Consider the following 27,559-nt stretch of genomic DNA (forward strand, 5'->3'; position numbering starts at 1 on the left):
AAAGAAGGAAGAGGAAATAAATAAGATATAGGATTCCACTATGTATGGTCTATGAATTACATCATAAAAGGCAATGTGATAATGCATCAATATAATAAAAATAATAGAGAATTAAAAATTGTAACTTGAAACAAGAACTACAAATTTAAATAAATAATAAAGAGCCGCCCGGGTTAATAAAACTGAGAAAATTAACTCAGAAAGAAATTTTTTGGAAGCTCCGTTGCGGGATTCAGACCTAACCATTCAAGGAGAAGCAGTGGGAACGACAGAACCTATGATTCCATAGGATTTTATTGAAAAGAATCCTAACACTTCATTGGGTGGGATGGCGGAACAAACCAAAAAAATTGTCTTATTTGGTAAGTTTATAAATTAACAAATAAGATAGGAAAGAGTAAATATTTGCCCGCGAAATTCTTATTGAATTAGAATACTTTACCGCGATTCAATAAGAGTAAAAATAAGGATTTTTTTAAGAAGGATTACATTATCTATAAATATAGAATTTAGATAAATATACACACACATCTGGATATATTCTAGATCTTCTTTTTTGACTATATATTATATTTTTCTGTTTTAACAAATTCAATATAAAAAACTGAACTTTTTCTATTATCTATTAATGTGTATCTATCTGAACCGTAATATTTTGGAATATTATGAATTAGAGAAATTTACATGATTTCTCATTCCATTCGCGAGGAGCTGGATGAGAAGAAACTCTCATGTCCAGTTTTGCAGTACAGATGGAACTAAGAAAGAGAACCATCACCTATAACCCCAAAAGAACCAGATTTTGCAAACAACATAGAGGAAGAATGAAAGGAAAATCCTGCCGAGGCAATCATATTTATTTTGGTAGATATGCTCTTCAAGCACTTGAACCCGCTTGGATCACAGCGAGACAGATCGAAGCAGGACGAAGAGCAATAACACGATATGCACGTCGTGGTGGAAAAATATGGGTACGTATATTTCCCCACAAACCGGTTACACTAAGACCCACGGAAACACGTATGGGCTCGGGAAAGGGGTCCCCCGAATGTTGGGTATCTATTGTTAAACCTGGTCGTATACTTTATGAAATGGGGGAAGTATCTGAAACTGTACCTAGAGCAGCTATCTCCATATCTGCTAGTAAAATGCCCATACGAAGTCAATTTATTTGATTAGAGATATAGAACCCTAAAAGGGGTATGGAAGATAAAAAAATGTCCGGTTTTTCTTTCCGGAAAGACAATATTTCTTTCATCCTTTTGCATTGACATAACAAATTGAAATCAAAATAATATGATTCAACCTTAGACCCTTTTAAATGTAGCAGATTTGTATTCGAGTCATAGGAGCTGCTGGTAATCAGCGATATGCTCGTATTGCTGATGTTATTGTTGCTGTAATCAAAGACAAATTGGCCAAATTCCTCTAGAAAGATCCGAAGTAATTCGAGCTGTAATTGTACATACATGTAAAGAGTTCAAATGCGAAGACGGTATAATAATCCGCTATGATGACAATGCTGCGGTTGTAATTGATCAAAAAGGCAATCCAAAAGGAACTCGAGTTTTTGGCGCGACTGCCAAGGAATTGAGAGAATTGAATTTTACCAAAATAGTTTCATTAGCTCCTGAAGTATTATAAATACTAGTAGGCGAAATTGAGACCAAAGAATTAATTTAGTAGATTGTGTTTTACGTATATGTTTTAAAATCCAAAATGAAAAAAAAGAAAACATGTTGATTATAGAAAAATTAGGAGGAACCTAGAATTAGAGTCTTATGGGCAAGGTGTAACACCCCGGATGTAACTTTCCCAATTTGTACTCCAACTCTTGCCGTTTCCGGCGTTAAGTTAATTTATATTCTCGGGTTCGGATCTTTGTCTCTGTGTGTTGTTATCGTTGTCATGCATCTCATATCATTTCATCATGTGCATTGCATTTGCATACGTGTTCGTCTCATGCATTTGAGCATTTTCCTCGTTGTCCATTTTGCATTCCGGCGCTTCGTTCTCCTCCGGTGGTCTTTTCTAGCTTTCTTTCGTGTGTGGGGATTAAACATTTCCGGATTGGACCGAGACTTGCCAAACAGCCTTGGTTTACTACCGGTAGACCGCCTGTCAAGTTTCGTATCATTTGGACTTCGTTTGATACTCCAACGGTTAACCAAGGGACCGAAAAGGCCTCGCGTGTGTTGCAGCCCAACACCCCTCCAATTTGGCCCAAAACCCACCTAAGACTTCTCCATCATCTAGAGCATTCGATCACGATCGCGTGGCCGAAAACCGCACCTCATTTGGACTCTCCTAGCTCCCTCTATGTCTATAAATAGGTCCTCTTCGAAAATCTCGGATCCCCCTCCCCGAAACCCTAAAAATCCACCTCGCGCCACCGTCGGACACGTCCGTCCCGGGCGGACGGAATCGCGCCGCCACGCCCAGCCAATGCAGGCCGCCACGTGGCCTCCCCGCGCCGCCTCCCACCGCCGGCCCGCTCCTCCTCCCGACCGGGCCGCGCCGGGGTGCCCCGCCGTGCCGCCTCTTCCTTAGCTCCGGCCGCTCGCCGCCGCCTCCACACCGCTCGCCGCCGCCACACCGCTCCGCCGCCTTCACGCTGCTCCGCCGCCACTGCGCAGCTCCGCCGCCTCCACGCCGCTCCGCCGCCACCTCGCTGCCGATCCTCCCCGCCTCGCCAAGCCGCCGCGCCCGCCGCCCTCATCGCTTCGGCGACCCGCGCCGGCCGGAATCCGCTCCGGTGGCTGCCTCCCCGACAAATCCGGCGCCGGTGAACAGTGCCCGGCGAGATCCAGATCCAGATCCGGTTGATTTTTTTCCGAAACCCTAGCTCAAGTGCCCATGTTCATAGCCCCGTAACTTTGCATCCGTAACTCCGATTCGTGCATATAGCATATCAAAATGTTCATCTCAGAGAGTACATCATTTCATTCCATTGCATCATTTTCATTTGAGTTCATCTTGATGCCCAAAATGCTGTTAGAAGAGGGCTACTTGAGATATTTGTCAGATCTGTTGCTCCATTTAGCTTTTTGTCATTGTTGCCATGATTATTGTGTGCATGATATGCCCTGATGCTCTACATATATTTTGTTAAGGGTTTTGTCATCTTTCCAGAGGTGCAACCCATGTATTTTTGTGATGTGTGGGGTGACTAGTGCAAGCTTGCAAAGTGGTGCACTTGGTAATTCTGTTTTCAGGGACTTAGCATCTCCACTAAGTCCTTAATCTGTTTATCTCATGATGCCATATGTTCATGTTGTTTCCTAGTGATCCGTGCCTCTTTTGAGGATGATCAGTAAGGATGTTTTGTTAATATTGTAGTGCTCTATCCATCCATGTCCTTGTTTGCAATTATGGAGCACCCTAGCTTGAGTCAATCGAGCTCTACTTTTGCTACTTTGTGAATCTGGGCAGATTGTCAACTTGTTTGCAATTTTGCCGATGATGTTGTAGTTGATCCGTGCATGCTATGCTATTGTTCTTGCCATGTCTAGCTTGCATTTTGTGTGTTCTTAATGGATGTATGCTTACCTTTTCATGACTTGCCCTGTAGTAAGTGCATCGAGCTCATAAACATGCCTACTTGAGTTATGTTTCAGCATGTGCCAGTTTTCACTAAGTCTGAAAACTGATTATGTTTTTTGCCATGTTCACATGCTTGCAATTGTGTTTTCTGATCCCTTTTGGCTCAAGGTCACTAAGGGACTTTTGTTAAGCTCTTTGCGTAGCTCCATGCCATGCTTTACTTTGCCATGTTCAGGTCCCGTAGCATGTAGTTTTGCTGCTCTGAAGAGTGCTACCTGATCTGAAATTCCAGACAGGTGTTAATTTCACTAAGTCTGAGATTTGTTTGTCAACTGCAGTTTTGCCATGCTTGTTTGAACCTGTTAAAGGATGAATTGGCCATAGCTCAGTGCTAGACTTTTGTTAAGCATCTTGAATGCATCCCTGCCATGTATTTTGTTGTCATGTTTGGGTGCTGTAGCATGTTCATCTCATTGCATTTAGATGGCTACTTGCTGTAAATCGCAGACCGGTGCCATTCTTGAATCGTTTGCCATTTCCAAACCGTAACTCCGATTCCGGCGTTCTTTATATCGTTTTCAAGCGATTTCATCTCATATTTCCATTGGCACACTTGGATTTCCAAGTTCAGGCCAGGTTCATGCTTTTCCTGTCATATCTTGCATATGCATCCCGCATCGCATCCCGCATAGCATATCATCATTGCACCATATTGCTTGATCCTTGCACGTGGTTGATTGTATCCTTGTTGCTTGTTTGTCTTGTTTGGGTAGAGACGGGAGACAAGTTCTCTAACGAGGAGCCCGTTGAGTTTGCTTTCGAGGATCCAGTCAACTCTGACAACTGTGCAGGCAAGATGATCATACCCTCGAAATCACTACTATCTTTGCTATGCTAGTTTGCTTGCTATTTTGCTATGCCAATGCTACGATGCCTACCACTTGCTTTCAAGCCTCCCAAATTTCCATGTCAAACCTCTAACCCACCATGTCCTAGCAAACCGTTGATTGGCTATGTTACCGCTTTGCTCAGCCCCTCTTATAGCGTTGCTAGTTGCAGGTGAAGATTGGAGGTTGTTCCTTGTTGGAACATTTATTTACTTGTTGGGATATCATGATATTGCTATGTATCTTAATGCATCTATATACTTGGTAAAGGGTGGAAGGCTCGGCCTCTCGCCTAGTGTTTTGTTCCACTCTTGCCGCCCTAGTTTTCGTCATATCGGTGTTATGTTCTCGGATTTTGCGTTCCTTACGCGGTTGGGTTATAATGGGAACCCCTTGATAGTTCGCCTTGATTAAAGCTTTTCCAGCAATGCCCAACCTTGGTTTTACCATTTGCCACCTAGCCTTTTCTTTCCCTTGGGTTCTGCAGACTCAAGGGTCATCTTATTTTAACCCCCCGGGCCAGTGCTCCTCTGAGTGTTGGTCCCTCCGAGCGATGTCCGGGGCTTCCAGGGGCAACTCTGGGCTGGCCTACCCGACGTCTGGCTCATCTGAGTGTGCCCTGAGAAAGAGATATGTGCAGCTCCTATAGGGATTTGTCGGCACATTCGGGCGGTGTTGCTGGATTTGTTTTAACCTGTCGAAGTGTCTTGAAGAACCGAGATACCGAGTCTGATCGGAACGTCTTGGGAGGAGGTCTATTCCTTCGTTGACCATGAGAGCTTGTCATGGGCTAAGTTGGACTCCCCTGCAGGGATTGAACTTTCGAAAGCCGTGCCCGTGGTTATGGGCAGATGGGAATTTGTTAATGTCCGGTTGTAGATAACTTGAACCTTAACTTAATTAAAATGAATCAACTGAGTGTGTTACCGTGATGGCCTCTTCTTGGCGGAGTCCGGGAAGTGGACACGGTGTTGGAGTAATGTTTGCGCAGGTTGTTCTCTAGTTTCTCGTTCGCGCTTCGCCTCCTCTTCTTGCTCTCTTTTGCGAATACGTTAGCCACCATATTTGCTAGTCGCTTGCTGCAGCTCCACATATTTACCTTGCCTTACCTATAAGCTTAAATAGTCTTGATTGCGAGGGTGCGAGATTGCTGAGTCCCTGCGGCTCACAGATTACTTTTACACCAGATGCAGGGCCTGATGATTCCGCTCCAGGAGACGCACTTGAGCTCAAGTGGGAGTTCGACGAGGACTCTCAACGTTACTATGTTTCCTTTCCTGATGATCAGTAGTGGTGCCCAGTTGGGGGTGATTGGGACCGTGTCGCATATTGGGTTCTCTTTTATTTTGGCGCCATAGTCGGGCCATGAGTGTTTGGATGATGTAATGTTATTTATGTACTTGATTGACGTGGCGAGTGTAAGGCAACTATGTTATCTCCCCTTTTATTATCATATTACATGGGATGTTGTGAAGATTGCCTAACTTGCGACATATGCCTTCAATGCGATTATGTCTCTAAGTCGTGCCTCGACACGTGGGAGCTATAGTCGCATCGAGGGTGTTACACAAGGACACTATTGCTGATTTACTAACCTCTATAAGAAATGCGGACATGAATAAAAAAGGAACAGTTTGAGTAGTATCTACAAATATTACTGAAAACATTGTTAAAATACTTCTACGAGAAGGGTTTTATTGAAAGTGTTCGGAAAAATCAGGAACGTAACAGATATTTCTTGGTTTCAACTTTGCGACATCAAAAGAGAAAGACTAGAAAAGGAATATATAGAACAAGAACCTTTTTAAAGCGTATCAGCTGACCCGGCTTACGAATTTATACCAACTATCAAGGAATTCCTAAAGTTTTGGGTGGAATGGGAATTGCTATTCTTTCTACTTCTCGAGGAATAATGACAGATCGAGAAGCTCGACTAAACAGAATTGGGGGAGAAGTCTTATGTTATATATGGTAATCGCCCCGCCTATAGTGCTTGAATTCTATCTCGCCCTTCCTATTTTTAAAATAAAAATAGAAAAATAGGAGAAAAAATGTGACAGAAAAAAATAGGAGAGAAAAAAAACCCTAGAGAAGCAAAAGTAACTTTCGAAGGTTTAGTTATGGAAGCCCTACCCAATGGAATGTTCCGCGTTCGGCTAGAGAATGACACCGTCATCCTAGGCTATATTTTAGGAAAGATACGGTCTAGTTCTATACGAATACTAATGGGGGATAGGGTCAAAATTGAAGTAAGTCGTTATGATTCAAGCAAGGGACGTATAGTTTATAGACTTCCCCATAAGGATTTGAAGCGTATCGAAGACTCGAAGGATAGCGAAGATTTGAAGGATACCAAAGATTCAAAGGATTAGGTTTTTCTTTTTTTTCTAGGGTAATAAATTCTAAATCTAAAATTCAAGCGAAGAGACTTATTTTTTCCAAAAGAATAGATTCATAGTTTAAAAAAGGATACATAAATATGAAAATAAGAGCTTCCGTTCGTAAAATTTGTACAAAATGTCGACTGATTCGTAGGCATGGACGAATTAGAGTCATTTTCTCTAATCCGAAGCATAAACAAAGACAGGGGTAATATTTCGAAAAAGAACTTTACTTTCTAAAAAGTAAAAAAAAGTACCCGCGGAAATGTTCCAATTCCAAATAAAATAATTTCATTTAAAATAATTAAAGTAAAGGGTTTCTTTTACCCTGAAACGGATATCTTTGTATATTTTTTCTTTTTTTATTTCTAACTCATATTTATGAGATAATAAAATATGGCAAAAGCTATACCAAAAATTGGTCCACGTAAGAAAGTGCGTATTGGTTTACGTAGGAATGCATGTTTTAGTTTACGGAAGAGTGCACGTAGAATAACAAAAGGGGTTATTCATGTTCAAGCTAGTTTCAACAATACTATTATAACTATTACAGACCCACAAGGTCGGGTGGTTTTTTGGTCCTCGGCCGGTACTTGTGGATTCAAAAGCTCCAGAAAAGCATCACCCTATGATGGTCAAAGAACAGCAGTAGATCCTATTCGTATAGTAGGTTTGCAACGAGCAGAAGTTATGGTAAAGGGCGCTGGTAATGGAAGAGATGCCGCATTACGAGCCATTGCTAAAAGTGGTATGCGATTAAGTTGTATACGTGATGTAATACCTATGCCGCATAATGGACGTCGACCGCCTAAAAAAAGACGTCTGTAAAAGAATTAACCCGCTTTCAACTTTCATTTCAAGAGAAATAAATGATTCAATGATAAAATAATAATACTAGTCTATTATGGTTCGAGAGGAGGTAGCAGGATCCACTCAAACACTATAGTGGAAGTGTGTTGAATCAAGAGTAGATAGTAAGCGCCTTTATTATGGTCGTTTCATTCTGTCCCCGCTTGGAAAAGGTCAAGCGGACACCGTCGGTATTGCCTTGCGAAGAGCTTTACTTGGAGAAATACAAGGAACATGTATCACACGTGCAAAATTTGGGAGCGTGCCGCATGAGTATTCTACAATAGCAGGTATTGAAGAATCCGTACAAGAAATTTTACTAAATTTGAAAGAAATTGTATTGAGAAGTAATCTCTATGGAGTTAGAGACGCATCCATTTGCGTCAAAGGTCCTAGATACATAACTGCTCAAGATATCATCTTACCGCCTTCCGTAGAAATCGTTGATATGGCACAACCTATAGCTAACTTGATAGAGCCCATTGATTTCTGTATTGATATACAGATCAAGAGAGATCGTGGATATCAGACAGAACTCAAAAAGAACTATCAAGATGGAAGTTATCCTATAGATGCTGTATCCATGCCTGTTCGAAATGTGAATTATAGTATTTTTTCTTGTGGGTATGGAAATGAAAAACACGAGATACTTTTTCTAGAAATATGGACTAATGGAAGTTTAACCCCTAAGGAAGCACTTTATGAGCCTTCTCATAATTTGATTGATTTATTTCTTCCTTTTCTACACGCGGAGGAAGAGGGCGCTAGTTTCGAAGAAAATAGAAACAGGTTTACTCCACCCCTTTTTACTTTTCAAAAAAGATTAACTAATCTAAAGAAAAACAAAAAAGAAATTCCATTGAATTTTATTTTTATTGATAAATTAGAATTGACTTCTAGAACGTATAATTGTCTAAAAAGGGCCAATATACATACACTATTGGACCTTTTGAGTAAGACCGAAGAAGATCTTCTAAGAATTGACAGTTTTCGTATGGAAGATAGAAAACATATATGGGACACTCTAGAGAAGCATCTCCCAAATGATTTACTTAAGAATAAACTCTCGTTTTAAATCCATTGCAAAAAAATTTCTTCTTTTTCGAGTTAGAATAAAAAGAAAACAATTTAGCATCTTTGGTACAATCTATATTTTCGCGAAATGGATCATAATAAAATGGATTTTAGGTACCTAGGGAAGATTCACTTGGAAGTAACTATTTCCTAGATACCTATGGTACTTCACGGTTGAATGAATCAAAAAATATCTAAAAAAGACCTAAAGTTAATGATTTATCAATGGGTAATGTTGCTCCAATACCTAACCAAAGAGCTACTACACTACCAATTAAAAAAACGGTTGTAGCTACTGGGCGGCGAAATGGATTTTGTAATTTATTGACATTCTCTAGAAAAGGTACTGTCAATAAGCCTGTTGGCACAGAAACCATTAAAAGAACGCCCAATAACTTATTGGGTACCGTACAGAGTATTTGAAACACGGGAAAGAAGTACCACTCGGGTAATATTTCCAGAGGAGTTGCAAACAGATCTGCCGGTTCACCAATCATTGATGGCTCGAGAACCACTAAACCTACATTACATGCAATAGTACCTAGAATTACTACTTCAAAAATATATAAAAGATCGTTGGGCCATGCGGGTTCCCCGTAATAATTATGCCCCATCCCTTTAGCTAATTTAGCTCTTAATACAGGATCATTTAAGTCTGGTTTCTTTGTTATCGGGATAGGTGAACTCTTTAGGATCCATCCCCCAAAGGAACCGGACGTGAGAATTTATCATCATCCGGCTCGAGCAAGAGTGAAAGAAATAATACCGCGGAAGATCCTTAATAGAATTAAGGTTTATAATGACTCAATGACTCTAGGCAAGAAAAGCTTTATTAGATTCTCTTTTCCAAAGTTGCACCTACAACTACTCATTGAAAATAATCCTATTCTTATGAATGCTCAATATCCAAGTGGGCTTACAAATTTGATCATGATCAATTGCCTTGTGGATTGTCTCATGTCTCTTGATTAGTTGGTATTTATCCCCTCAACATCGCAAGTTTCTTACCTCCAAACAAAATATTTACTTGTTACTAATAAAAAATTAAAAAGTTTAGCCTACATTCATCATTAGATCCCTTCTTTTACTCCGATAGTATTGTGGATCACAATCGATGCAAAGAAAATGAATGCATTTCCATACTATAATAAAAAGGTAAGTGTAATAAATAGAGAACTGGATCATGTCACATGACTTATTCCATTTCTACTCTATGGGATCTTACGGAGCCTGTTCATGGATGACATGGTTGCGGTATGATCATAGAAGATATTCTCCTCAAGTGAACCAGCCTATCCTTCCTAGGTAGGGGACTTACATGTTAATTGGATGCGGAGACACCTTTGGTTGTGAATTCTAATGTGGCAGATCCAATTCTTTATCTGCGTGGCCAAATCAATAATTCAAGTCACACACTCCCATAATCCGCCTTCTTTCTTTCGTAAAATTAACTTCAACTATTTGTATTGTATAAAAATACTTTGGAGTTGAAGAGAAGTATCCAAATGACATGTGTTATTTTACAATAACCCATCCTTGTAGCAATGAAATACCAAAACCTACCCGATATGATATATGATAATTATAATTCTCTATGATATGCCTTCCCTATAAAGGACCCGAAATACCTTGCTTACGTATCATTGGAAAGTGCATTAACATAAATACGGCAGTAAGCAGAGGCAGTACAAAGGTATGTAAACTATAAAAACGAGTCAAAGTAGATTGGCCCACACTAGCACTTCCGCGTAATAACTCCACTAAAGGTGATCCTATTACCGGAATGGCGTCAGGTACACCTGTCACAATTTTGACTGCCCAATAGCCAATTTGATCCCAAGGCAAAGAATAACCAGTTACACCAAATGATGCAGTCAAAACAGCCAAAACCACACATGTGACCCAAGTTAATTCACGGGATTTTTTAAATCCCCCTATGAGATACACACGAAATACATGCAGGATCATCATTAAAACCATCATACTTGCTGACCATCGATGAACTGATCGGATTAACCAACCAAAGTTGGCCTCGATCATTATGTATTGAACCGAGGAAAAAGCCTCTGTAACGGTTGGTCGGTAGTAAAAAGTCATAGCAAAACCGGTAGCGACTTGTACTAGAAAACAAGTAAGTGTAATTCCCCCTAAACAATAAAGTATGTTGACATGGGGAGGAACATATTTACTAGTTATATCATCTGCAATTGCCTGAATCTCAAGACGTTCCTCAAACCAATCATATAATTTATTGAGATAGGTAACTAACCCGAGTCCCCCTCTAAGAGCCGTATATGAAAATTTCATCTCGTACGGCTCAAGCAGAAACACAAAAAATTTAAACGAATATTAGAAAAAAGGTTCAAAACTTCGTCAGCCACTGAATTGGGTCGATTTGCCTTGAAGATATCAAATAAGAAAAATCTGGAATATCTTCTTTGTGATGATAATGCCAAAAAATCTCAAGTTGGCGCGTCTTTCTTTCTTCCTTTCCCTTATGTTGGTCATTAGAGGCTTCTTGACTTTTCTCTTCCCTATAAAGGATTTGCTTTTTTTTATGCATAATATAGAAATTATCTTGTTGAGATCCTATGAATCAGTTCAATTAAAACCTTAGATGCGTCTAACAAAAGAGACAAGGTGTACATCTTGTATATGTATTTGTCATCCATTTTTACTTCCCTTGCTTTATGCGCATATGACACATGTATACATGAGTAACTTTCATAGTTCATAAAATATAAAGCAAAAATATTATCACAAGAAGTAGAATGCATGAAAATATTGTAACTCAGTTTGCACATATAAGTGAAGCTCTTATTCATATCAAAAGGTTGACAATGGTCATCATTAAACCATCCCAACGTTGGTGAATAAACCTTACTTGCATCAAATTTACATTCTACAACATGCTTAAATAAGAAAACATGCAATAGGTCATTTGACACGGAATCATCACCAAGATTAGAGGTCATATCAAAATGATTAAACATGGGTTCTTTTGCATCAATAATTAATTCAATGGGTGCACTCAAAATTGTTGGTATTTCAGCTATTTGATCACATGACGCATTCATGATAGTAACATGATTCTCTAAAATAAGTGGTGTGCTCAAATCAACAGGTAACTCAACACATGATGTATTGAAGTTAACTAGGCATGCATCATTCTCATGTGAAGTTATATCATCAATATCGTTAGTGTTACCTTGTCGCAAAGACGTAGTTGATGTAGGTACAGACGATGACAATGTACCATACATTTGAGATGATGTCGCACTCACAATCTAAGGTGTGGCTACTCTAGTTGGTGCAGAAGTGGAGGAACCAACCGGTGGTGGTGAGCATGAACTGGAATAGTAGTAGTTGTTGTAGTCACCCCATGCATCCTCATTATCTGTCTCTCAAAGGTACCAGCGCGAACATACATACCAGTAATTCAACAAGGAATATACTGAAATCTTGCATGAATATCATGGTTCAAACCACCATAAAATATATTCATTGTATTATCCCCAGATTCATCTATGTCACAATGATGCATATAAGATTTGAACTCTTGGTAGTAAGGATGAACAATGTTACTGCCTTGTTTTAATTGTTCCAATTTGCGAAGCAATTCGCGATAATAGTAAGGAGGAAAAATTGTTGTCTCATTATAGCCTTCAAATCTTTCCAAGTTGTGGGTTAGTTATCAATGTTTTCATACAATGCACGCTCCACCAAACAGAAGCAAAACCTGTAAATGACCCAATGGTACCTCGTACTCTCTCAAGTTTATAAAAATCATGGTGACTAAAACTTGTTCTACTTCAAGCTCCCACGCTAGATAAATAGCAGGATTAAATCTACCCTCAAATGACAGTAAAGAGATAGCCTAACCATGTCCTTCTGTGTGTTGTCCCACTTCTCGTGATGGTGAAGATGTATCCGTTGTCCAAGAACTTCTATCTCCGGAACCTGTCATGCTTAGTAGAAACAAGAAACAAAATTCGAGAATAATGTTCCTATGAACTACTAGGTGGTGATGGGCAAGCAGTGGAGCTTGGGAGGCTTAAATATTTGGTAGCAAAAGATTAGAAATAATCAATTCAGAGATGCAATGTTGAATAAATGCTCAACGACGGTAGTATGCTGGTCCTAGGCTTGAACGGACTAGAGACAAGAGCCTAGAACACTAATAAGGCCGCGACATATCACAACTAGTATCAATAAAAGATATGAAGTAGCTCTGGACAACAAGATATAAGTGAAGATCACAATGGCAGAGAAGATGATGATGAGAAACAAGTGCCAAGCAGGATATACCAACAACTCTCTCTCCAACTTTCCTATGGAAAGTTTGTCCCAATTTTTTGATAATTTTTCTACATAATGCTACTGACCCAAGCTTTCCAATTCAAAATGAATCACTCAATTCTGAGTTGATATGAGGAGTAAAAAAAATAATCTAAAACTGTCCTGAAAAACTGGAAAAATCTAAAATGGTATTTAGGTGGAGGAGGACCTCCTAGAGTTTCAATAGGAAAATTGTGTTTAAGTAGAGGTCATTGTTCAAAGAAGATTTTATCTATTTCATTTCTTTCAAGAATATGCATATCATTTTCATGGTCTAGCAAATGTTGTTCTAGTGGATTAGTAGGAGGCACGATAATAGAAGCAAGACCAATTATTTCATCCTTACTAGGTATTTTTTTTCTAACGAGGTTGTGCTGGGGGTATAACCCCGTGGTGTCACCCGCCCAGGAGGGGCCGGATTACACTATTGTAGACTCAAGAATAAAAGGCTTAAATGGGCCTAAGAAGACATGAAGACTGGAGGCGGCTTAAGAGGCGGGCCTGTTGGAGGCCCAAGACCCGAAGGTGTGAGCAGCCCGACAGTGACTTGCCTAGGAAGGCAAGGCGACTTAGAAACTGAGTTGGTAACATTTTGTGATCCGACTTGGACTCTTGTCAGCCCAGGGCCTCGACTTGTGTATATAAAGGCAAGACCCTGCGGCAGTTTAACTCTAGAAACAATTGACCAAGAGCTAGGTCAAGCAATTCCGCTCCCTTGTAATCGATACTCAAGTAATAGTCAACAAAAGCAGGAGTAGGCATTTACCTCGTTGTGAGGGGCCGAACGTGGGTAACCCTTGTGACCATTGTCCCATTCAACCCCTTCAAGCTAACCTATGTTGCGATGGCTCCACACCTAGGTCCTTTCTCAAGGGCATCTGCCGTGACAAAATCACGACAGTTGGCGCCCACCATGGGGCCAGCACATGGTGGTTTCGAGTTCTTGAAGGGCACTTTTCCAGGGATCGAGGGATACGCTATTGGCAGGATGAACAAGAGTCGCCGCAATAAGCTTTACATCAACGACGGTGGCTGGGGCCCCAAGGCCGACTCAATCGAGTATGGGTACCGGGACCCGTTCAGCGGAATCCATTTCTTCATCGGCTAGATCGGCGTGTCTGAGCCTGAGCCGGACATCTGCACCAACATCGTCGAGTCGGCTCGGCATGCGCGACCTTCCAGTGTTCAACCCGGCCGGAAGTGTGTCTTTGTTGGGTTTGTGTATGGCACGGACCTTGCAGAGAATTCTATGTCCGGAGGCATCTACTCAGGTGATGAGTCGTCACTTGGAGAAATGTAATCAATTTACCAGCTTCAAGATGGCGGGCTTGGGGGCTATTGCGATGGTGACAGTATCCCAAACCCTTATGAGCCGCCGAGCAAGGCTGCTATTTTTATGGCTGGTATATAACTAGATCTAAACTCTTCAATAGTTGTGGCCATGACATCTGGATCAACCACGGCGGCCACGGCTGGGGCTGGCGGCTCAGTTATATCGCCGGCTCAAGTTTTTTCAGGTCTTTAGGGCTCTTTGAACACCCTTCTTGCAACGGAGGTGACCATGGCGAATCAAGCAGAGCGCAATGAAGATATTGGAAAGATTCAAGCAAAGATCGCTAAGGCACAGGAGGATGTCAACGCGGAGAACGCTAGGATGGCGGAGGAATGGGCTCAGATCGTGGCTGAATCAGAGCAAGTAAGGGCAGAGGCTTGGCGCTTAAATTTGGATCAGAACGCCTTTAATGTGGTTCTTCGCAGGAGGCACCAGACCCACATGCCTTTGCATTATGATGCTATGAATCTATTTAACACCCCTGGAGCAGGCCCAAGCACTCGAGGTGGTCGGGCAGGCCCAGAAGTGGTGCGGCGGCTCAGCCCTGGTAGCCTGAACTGACACGAAGGGATGAGAGGGTGCCTAAACCGACCCCAAATGAAATGTCGCCTCAACGTTTCTTGACACCACAACTGGGTCATTTTTCTAACCCGGTGGATAACATGATAGTAGTGGCAATACGGCTGGCGGCTATCCCAATGGAGGGTGAGTCGCCCATTACGGTGGAGACCCGGAATGCAGTGGAGCTTCTTCAGACAGCTGTAGCACAACAGGCGGCTTATTCATATAGTCGTGAGCATGTTCATTCAACCCCTCACCCAAGTCGAAGTTACATCCCGTGTATTGAGTCTCCGGCGGTTTCCAGCAGTGAACGGCGTCGTGACCCGCCACACAATGATGACCCGCCCTATGGGAATAACCCACCCCGTGATAATAATTTGTTAACCAATGCTCAGGCGATTGTTGATCAGGCTCGAGCTCGTCGTGAGGTGGAAGTGGTGGCTCAGTTGGGAGCTTATCAAGAGCTTTTAGTGAACCCTTCGGCCTTAGTTGAATCCGGGATGACTTCTAGGACAGTTGGAGTGCCGCGTTTGGTACCGGCCCTGTGCAATGAATGACTGCCCAAGGATTTTAAAGGTCCTCGTAAGGTGGCTTACTATACAGCTGATCTCCCCCCTGAGGCCTGGATTGAGAGTTATGAGTTAGCCATGGAGATGCTGAATGTTAACGATGTTGTATGAGTACTTTACTATGATGCTGGATGGACTAGCTTGAACATGGTTAAAAGGACTGCCTCCTAATTCCATCACTTCGTGGGCAGAGTTGAAAGCGCGGTGCATTAAGAATTTTCTGTGGATAATTGTGTGCAGCGTGAGGATGAATCGGCTCACCATTGGGTCCGATGGGTGTCAGCTATTATCCATTCATCGGATAGCATTGTGGAGGGTCAAGCGGTTCTGGTTTTGGAGAAGAACTGTCACTTTACCCCTCTTAAGCAGAAGCTTGGGCGGCTTAAGCGTTACTGCAATGATATGGGTGAGCTTATGGCGGCTCTCATCAATTATGCTGACTCTGATAATACCATGGACCTTGGATCTGATGATGAGAAATCCAATAAGGGTAAGTGAGGGAGTCCTGGATTAAGGGGTCCTTGGGCGTCCAGCCTGTGTGACATGGGCCGGACTATTGGGCCATGAAGATACAAGATAGAAGACTTCCTCCCATGTATGGATGGGGCTCTCCTTTGCATGGATGGCAAGCATGGCGTCCGGATGTATTATTTCCTTTCTACTTTGTGTAACCCTAGTCCCCTCCGGTGTCTATATAAACTGGAGGGTTTAGTCCATAGAGACAATCACAATCATATAGGCTAGACTTCTACGGTTTAGCCACAACGATCTCATGGTAGATCAACTCTTGAAATCCTCATACTCATCAAGACTAATCAAGCAGGACGTAGGGTATTACCTCCATCAAGAGGGCCATAACCCGGGTAAAACATCGTGTCCCCTGTCTCCTGTTACCATCAACCTTAGACGCACAGTTCAGGACCCCCTACCCAAGATCCATCGGTTTTGACACCGACATTGGTGCTTTCTTGGGAGTTCCACTGTGTCGCCGCCAGAAGGTTCGATGGCTCTGTCAATCATCTACAACGATGCTACCCTGGGGGAGGTTTTTCTCCCCGGCCAGATCTTCGTATTCGGCGGCTTCACACTGCGGCCCAACTCGCTTGGCCATCTAGAGCAGATCGACAGCTACGCCCCACGTCACCAGATTAGTTTTGGAAACCTGGATTATGTCGCTGATATCCGAGGAGACTTGATCTTCCAAGGATTCACGACCCCAACCTCCGCTCTGGCCTTAGATCCGGAGCGCGTCGCCAGGTCCGAAGACGGGATTTCTAAGCTCGCCGGACTATCTGCGGCTACTAAGCCTAGTACAGGAGAGTCGGAGGAAGTAGTGTTGCTCGCAACCATAATAAAGCCACACTCTTCTCTGGACACTGGCTCCTAACCCTCGGAGTCAGCAGCATGTGAGCTCGGCCATGGATTCCCCTTCCCGCCATAGTCCACGGATTCTTTTCTCCCTGTACAAACCTCGCCTTTAAGCGAGGCTCTGGACTTGATGCGATCCCTCGTTATTACAGAGGAGCAATGTCCGAACTACGCCCAACCCAGACTAGGGGCCGAGAGCGGGGAAGTTTACGTCCCACCCACCACCCACTTCATCGCCACAGTCAAGGACTTAACTGACATGCTCGATTATGACTCGGAAGACATCGATTGTATGGACGACGATGCCGGAGAAGAGCAGGCCCAAAACCCGCTGTTTACCAGATGCTGGACGACCACCTCTTCGTATGACATGTACATGGTGGATACACCCAAAGAGGATGACAGCGATAATGAGAAAAATCCAGTCGAGGATAAACCTCCTGAGATACAGCCAAAGCGCCGAAATCAGCAGCGCCGCTCTAAATCATGTCGCGGGAAAAGACATCAATACCGGCATGAGAGTCAACAACACTCCGGACGAGGCCGAAGACCAAGAAAACCCTGTCGAGCCAACATCTGAACAAGACGATCAAGAAGGTGGGCAAGTTAGCCCTGAGGAACAGGCCATAAACAAAGACTCGAAGGACAATAACTATCTTCCACTCTCCGAAGATGAGGTGAGCCTCATCGACAAAGACTTTATCGTGCCTGAGGAACCTCTCGAGTAGGAGCGCTTTAAGCGCTGGCTAATAGCCACTGCAAGGAGCCTGAAAAAGAAACAACAGCAGCTTCAAGCTGATCAAGATTTACTCAACGACAAGTGGACTAATATCCTGGCAGCCGAGGAGTACGGCCTCGAGTGCCCAACTAAAAGTTACCCAAATCATAAACTGCTACCTCAATTCGACGACGAGGCACTTGAGCCCGTTCCGTCAGCATGTAATGCGGCTGACCGGCCACCACGTGGTCGGGACAAAACGGGCCACCACGTGGTCGGGACAAAACGGCAACTCAAGCCGAACACCAGCCCATACTATCTCGCCGTAAAGGTCGAGACACAATAACTCGGGGATATACATATGACCTACGACAGGACCTGCAAAATATAGCAGGTCCGACCAGATCGATCTACGGATCATGGGGGCGTGCCCCGACGCGCGATGACGGTTATCTAGCCGGACATGACAAGCATAATCACACCCGGGCTAAAAACAGCAGACAGACTCCATCCGAGCTACGTCATGACCTGGCCGGATATAGAGGCGCCGCACACCCCCTCTACTTCACTGATGAAGTAATGGAACATGAATTCCCAGAAGGGTTCAAACCCATCAATAAAGAATCATATGATGGAACAACAGATCCCGTGGTATGGATGGAGGACTTTCTTCTCCATATTCATATGGCCTTTGGTGATGATCTTCATGCCATCAAATACCTCCCCCTAAAACTCAAGCGACAAACTCGGCATTGGTTGAACAACCTGCCTGAAAGCTCTATTGGCAGCTAGGAGGACATGGAAGACACCTTTCGCGACAACTTCCAAGGCACATACATCAGACCTTCGGATGCCGATGACTTAAGTCACATAGTTCAACAACCCGGAGAGTCAGCCAAGAAATTTTGGACTTGGTTCGTAACTAAACTGAACCAGATCATCGACTTCCCAGATGTCGAAGCCCTAGTGGCCTTTAAGCATAGCATCCGCGACGAATGGCTCGCCTGACACCTCGGCCAAGAAAAGCCGAAGTCCATGGCGGCCTTCACTTCACTTATGACCCGCTTTTGCGTGGGCGAAGGTAGTTGGATAGCCCATAGCAATAATAATGCAAGTGAACCTGGCACTTCTGAAGCCAGAATTAGCAATGGCAAGCCCCGACGCAACAGCCATAAGCATCGAAACAATGGTAACAATACCGTATCTTGATTGGCCGAGCGGGGCGGCCGAGCCCCAACCCCGATCCTTTATAAAGAGCGGGAGGGGGGATGGCGTCCCGCATTCTTTCATCTTCTTCTTCCTTCAGCTTCTGCTCCTCCCTTCCATCCGTCATGGAGAGAGGGAATCCCGGTCCTTCAACAGTGGCGGCGAGGGTCACCGCTCGACAACGTGTCCCTCCTTCTCCTGCGCCTACGGTGGCAGAGCCAGCTGCGAGGGGAAGGGGGAGGGGGCAAGGCCGTGGGCAAGGCCGGGGCACTCGGGGAAGGGGAGTACGGGGCGGCGTGCCAACCTCGCCTCTGCCAGCAGCTCCTCCTCCAATGGAGGGCCATGTTGGGGATGACCCTTGTGAGTTCTTCATCAGGCTGCATCGGCCACTGCGACGTCGCCTTTGTATCCCGACTCCATTTGCGCGGGAGATGGAGCTAGATCCGCCGGAGTCGTTGTGGCTGCACATGAGGGGCTGCGGGATCAGTGGCACGCGGGTCCGCGTCGACTTCCCCGCCCCTCACGTGATGTATCTTCGTCGGGGATGGAAGACGTTTGCTCATATCCACCGCTGGACGGAGGGGCTCACTCTCCATTTCAAGCTGATGGAGGGTGGACTTCTCTCCGTCAAGGTCTTCGAGCTCTTTGGGACCCGTGCAAGGTGCTGCGTGGAGAGCTCTTCTGATAGTGAAGACTCCTTCTCGGGCGGGAGTGACGAGGAGGACAGCGGCAGCGACGACGAGGGTAGTAGGCGGCAGGATGACGGGTCCGACTAGGTGTCGGGTGCCGCTCCGTGTGGCACCGGCGACCCCATCATCCGTGTCGCCGGCTCCCTGAACTTCTCGGGGTCGTCTGCTTGGGTGGCTGGCGTTGGGAGACTGCGGAAGAGGAAGAGGGCGGGCGGCAAAGCCGTCAAGTCGGAGTACACGGACACCGATGCCTTCAATGCATGCTGACGTCCTGCCGCCTCGTCTTCGAGCTCTGCTTCCGGCGCCGCCATCACCATCCAGCCTTTGGACGGCCACCAAGATGTTCTCTTGGTGTCTTCTGCCACCCGTAGCTCGCCTAGGCGCTCCTTTTGTCCTTTTCGCCTCCTTGACCTGCCTCCTAAGGAGAGGGACAAGAAAGGGATTACGGGAACCTTATCTCTTTTTAGTTTGTAAGCCTTCGGGCCTTTGTTGAATTTAAAACTTGTAATCCCATCATTCATGTTTTTCATTCCCTATGGACTGTACCTGAGTGCAATGTTTTTTAATGAAAAAGGGATGCTTGCCGGGTCATTTCTTTGCGGGTGGAACCCACGACAAGGAGTAAATCCTTGATATCTTCAAGATAAACATTTCCTTGCCCGGCAACAGGCCTTGCCATTTCCCCACTTCGCTCGACCTTCCTCACGCCTTTGGTGGAGGCAGGGATGAGGCAGGTTCAGGCTCCTTGTTTCATCCTTTCGCTGCCGCGACTACGACCAAACTTGGCCCCAGGAACAAGCCCTAGGGCCTAGAGTTATGGGAGCACGATAGCTTAGGGGAAAATGAGGTTTCACATACCTCAGTCCATAATGGAATGCATGATAAGGGATGAAGAACTTATCTGAAGCTGCAGTCCCCAGCAACCCTGGTTCACCGTGGGTGAATCTTTGCTCTTGCAGCCCCCGGCAATACTGGCTTGCCGGGGGCTAGAAGCTGGTCTGTTCCTCTTCTTTTTCTCCCCAAGTGGTTCGGCACGGATATCTGTGTGTCCTGTGAACCAAAGAAGACAAAAGAAAGACAAAGAGACGCACACTCGACCTCTAAGCTAGGGGTTAGTCGCCACTAAGTACTATCAACCCTAACCAAGGATGAGACTCGACCTAGCATGCATGCTATAACTTAGGGCACCAGCGCTTCATTTATTTATGCTCAAGGCATGCGCCTGACTTTGTACAAAGGGTTACATGCATCATCGGCAAGGCTCGTACAAAAGGTGGCTTGCCGGGGGGCCCGGCAAGCCGCGCCTCATGGGTAAAACTTGCGAAGATGCTCAATGTTCCAGGAGTTACTCACCGGAATGGCATCTTTGGTCTCCAGGCGGACTGCGCCGGGCCTAGTGACTTGTATTACCCGATAAGGGCCTTCCCACTTTGGCGTCAACTTGTTGGAATTCTTGGCCGATTGAACGCGCCGAAGAACAAGGTCGCCTTCCTCAAAGCTTCGGTCATGAACCTTGCGGCTATGGTAGCGGCGCAAGGCTTCCTGGTAGCGCGCTGCTCTCACAGCCGCCCGAAGACGATCTTCCTCAAGGAGCGTTGCGTCATCTTGCCGCAATTGCTCTTGCTCAAGCTCGTCATAAGCGAGTATTCGAGGTGACCCATATATGAGTTCCATGGGGAGAACTGCTTCTGCCTCGTATACCAGGGCAAAGGGTGTCTGGCCGGTGGCTTGATTTGGTGTCGTTCTGATTGACCAAAGAACCGCCGGCAATTCATCAATCCAGCACCTTCCACTCTTGTGCAGTCCGTCAAAGGTCTTTGTCCTCAGGCCTCGCAGTACTTCAGCATTTGCCCTCTCAGCTTGACCACTGCTTCGTGGGTGAGCAACGGAAGCGAAACAAACCTTGCTGCCGAGGTCTTGAATATATTGCATGAAGGTGTGGCTTGTGAACTGCGTGCCGTTGTCGGTGATAACCCTATTGGGTACACCAAAATGGCACACCAGTCCTTTGAAGAACTTGACGGCTGACTGCGCTGTGACCTTCCTCACTGCTTCCACTTCTGGCCACTTTGTGAACTTGTCGATTGCAATGTACAAGTACTCAAAGCCCCCGACAGCACGGGGGAAAGGGCCCAGTATGTCGAGCCCCCAGACCGAGAAAGGCCAGGAGAGAGGAATGGTTTGAAGGGCTTGAGCTGGCTGATGAAGCTTCCTTGAATGGAACTGACACACTTCACACCTGGTGACTAGTGTCGTCGCATCCTGGAGGGCGGTGGGCCAGAAGAAGCCTTGCCGAAATGCTTTGCCGGCAAGGGCCCTTGACCCGATGTGGGATCCACATATGCCTCCATGTATCTCCGCCAACAGCCCCAGTCCTTCCTCTCGAGGGATACACTTCAATTTCACGCCGTTCGGCCTCTTTCTGTACATGACATCATCGACGAACTGGTACATAGTAGAGCGACGGGCTACTTTTTCCACTTCTTCCTGCTCCTCAGGAAGTTCCCCTGTTTGGAGGAATTGGACGGTATGTTGTGCCCACGCTGGAGCCTAGGGCTCGACGGCGAGGACTAAAGGCATTTCCTCCGCTATCAGAGCGACTGTCTCCATGGCAAGAGCTTGATGCTCTGTCGGAGCTAGCCGTCCTGTGGCGGGCTCAGTGTCTCCGGCTACATCCTTGCCAACGGCTTTGGGGAGCTCGGCGGGAAAGTACTTGCCGGGCCCTGATTTTCTCCTCTTGTTCTGCTTTGTTGATGGATCAACGGATGGCTGAGTTAGCCGAAGCACAAAGGTACCTGGTTCCACAGGTAGCTTGAGGGCAGCGCGTTTTGACAGGTAATCGGCGATATCATTCTCCGCTCGGGGAATGTATTGTGCCTGTATACCGTCAAAATGCTCTTCCAGCTTTCTCACTTCATCGACGTAGGCCTTCATCAATGGGCTCTGGTAATCCTTGTTGACTTGCTTGACGACAAGTTGCGAGTCGCCTCTGACGACGAGTTTCTTGATTCTGAGGTCCGCCGCGATCCTAAGACCGGCAAGCAGCCCTTTGTACTTAGCCGTATTGTTTGTTGACACCTCCCTGGGGAAGTGCATCTGGATCACGTACTTGAGGCGCTCTCCAGTGGGCGCGACAAGCAGTACGCCAGCCCCGGCGCCCTGTAAGGAGAAAGCTCCATCAAAGTACATGATCCAGTCGCAACTTGCCTCCTTGCCGGGGAGAGCAGTCTCTTGGGTTTCTTCGTCACGCATCACGGTCCATTCCGCAACGAACTCCACCAGGAGTCGGCTTTGAATCGTCGAGGTACTCTCAAACTTGAGGCCAAAGCTGGATAGTTCCAGTGCCCACTCTATGATCCTTCCCGTTGCGTCTGGATTGTGCAATATCCGTTGCAGAGGGAGGCGAGTGACGACAGTGATTTTGTGCGCCTGGAAGTAGTGACGCAGCTTCCTCGAGGCCATAAGAAGGCCGAAGAGCAGTTTCTGCACACCGGAGTACCTCGATCTAGCCCCCTATAGGAGGGAACTAACAAAGTAGACCGGGTGCTACATCATTTTCTTCTTCGGCGGCACTTCAATTGGCCGCGTCGTCTCGGCATCGGTGGCATCGGGCTCCGTCACTGCTATTACCTCATCAATTTCTCTCTTCGCCACTAGTGCGGCGCTGACCACCTGGTTCGTTGCCGCCAGGTACAGCAGCAACGGTTCCTGTGGCCTAGGCGCAACTAGTATTGGCGCGGAGGAGAGGTACCTCTTCAAATCTTGCAATGCTGCTTCGGCTTCTGGCGTCCACTCCATCGGGCCTGCCTTTTTCAAAATCTTGAAAAAGGGAAGGGCGCGCTCGGCGGACGTGGAAATGAACCTGCTCATGGCGACAACGCAACCAGCAAGCCGATGCACATCCTTGACTTGCTTGGGTGCTTCAATCTGCTCTATAGCTTTGATCTTGTCCGGATTGGCCTCTATCCCACGCTATGACACAAAGAACCTGAGCAGCTTGCCAGACGGGACGCCGAAGACGCACTTCTCAGGGTTGAGCTTGAGATTGATCTTGCGTAGGTTTGCAAATGTTTCTTGTAAATCTAATATGAGGGTTGCCCTATTCTTGGTTTTGACCACTATATCATCCATATAAGCTTCCATATTTCTATGGAGCTGGGGTTCAAAACCAATCTGGACCGCCCTTGCAAACGTTGAACCAGCACTCTTCAACCCGAAAGGAATCCGTATAAAGCAATACATGCCACATGGGGTGATGAATGCCATTTTCTCTTCATCTTCCCTTGTCATGAAGATCTGGTGGTAGCCAGAGTAGGCATCGAGGAATGACAACAGATCACACCCAGCTGTGGAGTCAACAATCTGGTCAATGCGCGGCAACGGGAAGGGGTCTTTGGGACAAGCCTTATTAATATCTGTGTAATCAATACACAGCCTCCACTTCCCATTTGCCTTGCGCACTACCACCGGATTGGCCAACCACGTTGGATGGAGCACTCCTCTTACCAAACCCGCTGCTTCCAGTTTCCGGATCTCCTCTGTGATGAACTCTTGTCGTTCCAAAGCTTGATTTCTGACCTTCTGCTTGACGGGCCGCACATGAGGACAGACAGCAAGGTGGTGCTCAATCACCTCCCTGGGAACGCCGGGGATGTCGGATGCTTGCCATGCAAACACATCGACATTCGCCCGTGGGAAGGTGACGAGCGCGTCTTCCTATTTGTCGTCAAGGGTGGAGCTTATGGTAAAAGCTCCTCCCGTGCCGCCCTCCTTGACAGAAACCTTCTTGGTTCCCGGCGGTGTGGCCCTGGACTTCTTGTTTCTGTCGGCGGAGCTCTCTGGCACGTCCTCGACGGGAGCGCTACACTCCGAAGAGGTGCGCTTGCCGGAGTGGGTGCCTGAGGTCTCACCGGTCTTCTTCTTTTGCCTTCCCGTGGCTCCAGCGGCAGGAGCAAGCGCCTTAGCAGTGGCGGCGACTGCAACTGCTTGTTGGTAGAGTTGGTCAGCGCAAATTAGCGCATCCTTCTTGTCTGATGGGACGGTGATGATCGTCACAGGCCCCGGCATCTTCAGGGTGTTGTAGGCGTAATGTGACGCCGCCATGAACTTGGCCAGCGCTGGCGGCCAAGGATCCCGTTGTAAGGCAAGTGGATCTTGGCAACGTCGAACACAATCCTTTCTGTCATGTAGTTCAGATCACTCCCAAAAGTCACGGGCAACGTGACCTTTCCCTTTGGTTGACTTCTTCACGGGTTGACCCCCTAAAACGTGCCCGTCTCTTCGAGGTCTTCATCAGGAATCTGCAATTTCTCGATCACGGCAGGCGAGATTAAGTTCAGACCGGCCCCTCCATCGACTAGCATCTTTGTCACCTTGAGGTTGCGTATTGTTGGTGAAACCAACAATGGCAAGCACCCGACTGCAGTAGTGCGATCAGGGTGATCCTCAGTGTCAAAAATGATAGGTGTGCTGGACCACTTCAGCGGCCTTTGGGCATCAAACGATGGTTCCGCCGCTGTAATCTCACACGCCCACTGTTTAAGCTGGCGGTCAGAGGTATGCAGCGAGGCGCTACCATCGACGCACATGGCCTCTGTAGCTTTCTGAAATTCTTGGTCACCAGACTCATCATCCTCTTCGTGATCATCGTCTTTTGGATTTTTGTCATGGCCCCGGGCGGGCCTCTCCTGCTGTTTATCTTTGCTGCGATGGCCCGCCTGGCCGTCACGCTTCTTGCCGGACCCCTCAGCATCGTCCTGGCCTTTCTCCTTGTCCCGCCTCTCATATTCAGCCCTCTGCTTCTCAGCAAGGAGCTCAACCTGTCGGCAGTTCTGGAGATCATGGCCTTTGGTGCGATGGATCTTGCAGTATTGCTTGTCGGAGTTTCCTTGCTTCTCGGCAGCCGCCAAGGCCCGGGAGGTGACACATCTGGCAATTTCCTTGCCGGGGTAATCTGCCTTGGTTTTCTTGGCGGAGCCGGCGTCGTCAGATCCCTCGACGGCAAGCACAGCTTTACCTTTGCGCTTCCTGTTGCGGCACCGGCCTTTCTTCGCCAGGGCGGCAGTATCCTCATCTGAGGGGTCGGTTTCCATGACGGCATCTTCACCGGGGTACTTCCTTCCCTCTTCAGCTCGGGCACATCTGTCAGCAAGAACATAGAGTTCTGCCACATCTTTCACCTTGTTCATTGCCAGTTCTTCGCGCATCTTGCGGTTACGCATGTTCTGATGGAACGCGCTGATGATGGCGGCAGGGTGAACATCAGGGATATTGTATTGTACCCGGCTAAACCTCTGTATATACTTGCGCAGACTCTCGCCTCCCTTCTGGGGAATGACATGCAGGTCGCTTGCTTGGCCATGGGCTTGGTGACCTCCAGTAAAGGCGCCCACAAACTCATGGCACAAATCCAACCAGGAGGAAATAGAGTCTACCGGCAAGTGCATCAACCACGACATGGCATTGGGTTTAAGAACCAATGGAAAGTAATTCGCAAGCACCTTATCGTCGCGGGCTCCGGCGGCTTGCATCACGATGGTGTAGATGCTGAGAAACTCAGACGGGTGAGTCTTGCCGTTGTACTTTTCGCCAACGTCAGGTTTGAAGGTGCGGTGAGTGGGCCACTGGAACTGTCGCAGCTCACGGGTAAAAGCCGGACAGCCTACCTCGTAAGGTAGGCCTCCAGGGCTCTCCGGGGTCGGGTGATTCACAGCAGGCCCTGCTCGCCTGTCTGACTGGTGGCGCGCTCCGCGCCGGCACTCGATAGTGGTTCGAGCGTCTTCATGGGCTCGTTCCCGAAGAACTTGGCGTTGGTTACAGTGGGTCCGCGGGTCAGACGATGCTATGGAGATGTCGTCGCCCGCGACGTCACGACGAGCCGGTGTCCGCGGTACCGGATGGGGAAGAGGTGAATGCACCATGGTCGCGGCGCCACTGGCTTTCCGCCACTGGTCCGCGGGATTCCATCGGAGCATCGATCCGGGGGCCCCACCGGACTTGGTTCGTCTTTGTTGGCCACCGCAACAAGGCTTCGGATAGTGGCTCTCCATTCGTCGAGTTTCCCCATAGTGGGAGGAAAGTCGAGGAGCAACTGCACGCTAGGGCCTCTGCTGGCGTCGGTGGCAGCGAATCCTGCACGGATCGCGACGCGCTTCGACTTCTGACCATGTCAGAAGGAGCTCTATCACGACCCCGCAGTCGCATGCCGTTTTCACCAGCGCCTCGGTGAGTGGGCAGGTCTTCTACGTCCCGGGAGTGGCGCTCGGGGCTCTTCCCGCGGCGACACCCGGGATCTTCGGCGTGATTACGCCGTTCGTCTCGCGCTGCCTGGGAGGAGCGCGCTGTTGGCGCTGGCGTGGGAGTCTTGGAGGCCCTTGCGTCGCCTTCGGGCGGGGTGGTGATGAACTTGGAAGGCCCTGCTCCACCCGCGAAGGGCTTGGCTCCGCCTTTGGATTTGGCGACGTGTGGCCCATTACCAGGCGCACAAACATCGCCGCCTCCCAAACTCCGGCTGCTGGGATGGTGTTGGTGTTCGCGAGCAGCGCCCCGGGTACTTTCTGCAACCGGTCCACTGCTCGCCCGCGTCGGGACGGGCTGTCCGGCTTCCGACTGGCCAACCACCACCGTAGTCTTCTTCTTGGGCGCCATGATGATGAAGAAGCGCCGAACTAACTGCTAAAGCAGATTCTCACAACTGCGCCCCCTACCTGGCGCGCCAAAGATGTCGGTGGGAACGACACCTATGGGATCACAAGAATCCCTACTGTGGTTAGCGGGGTGCGGGGTCGTGAGAAGAGTGGATCAAATAGATAGCACACGGTTCGTTTATCTAGGTTCGGGCCGCAAGGATGCGTAAAACCCTACTCCAGCTTTGGTGGATTGTATATCTGTGTTCTTGAGCTAGCTATGGGGCGTGAGGAGCTCCAAAAAGCCGAATCCTTCTCCTGGTCGCCTCGGGCCTCCTTTTATAGAAAAAGGGGTTGCCACAGTGGCACACAGGAGGTGGAAAGGGTACAGTGATGCGAGGTTATCCCTCGCATTACA

The 27,559-nt window shown here is 47.0% G+C and overlaps 1 long non-coding RNA gene across 1 annotated transcript; it reads left to right on the forward strand.

Moving 5' to 3' along the window:
• The first annotated feature begins 1,424 nt into the window (after nucleotides 1-1,424).
• On the forward strand, nucleotides 1,425-6,482 carry LOC123130594 (uncharacterized). Its single transcript, XR_006463895.1, has 2 exons — nucleotides 1,425-1,790; nucleotides 6,003-6,482. It is a non-coding gene; the product is annotated as an uncharacterized lncRNA (long non-coding RNA).
• The last annotated feature ends 21,077 nt before the right edge of the window (nucleotides 6,483-27,559 follow it).

This window comes from Triticum aestivum, chromosome 6A, assembly GCF_018294505.1.
Source record: "Triticum aestivum cultivar Chinese Spring chromosome 6A, IWGSC CS RefSeq v2.1, whole genome shotgun sequence".
NCBI classification, from domain to species: Eukaryota; Viridiplantae; Streptophyta; class Magnoliopsida; order Poales; family Poaceae; genus Triticum; species Triticum aestivum.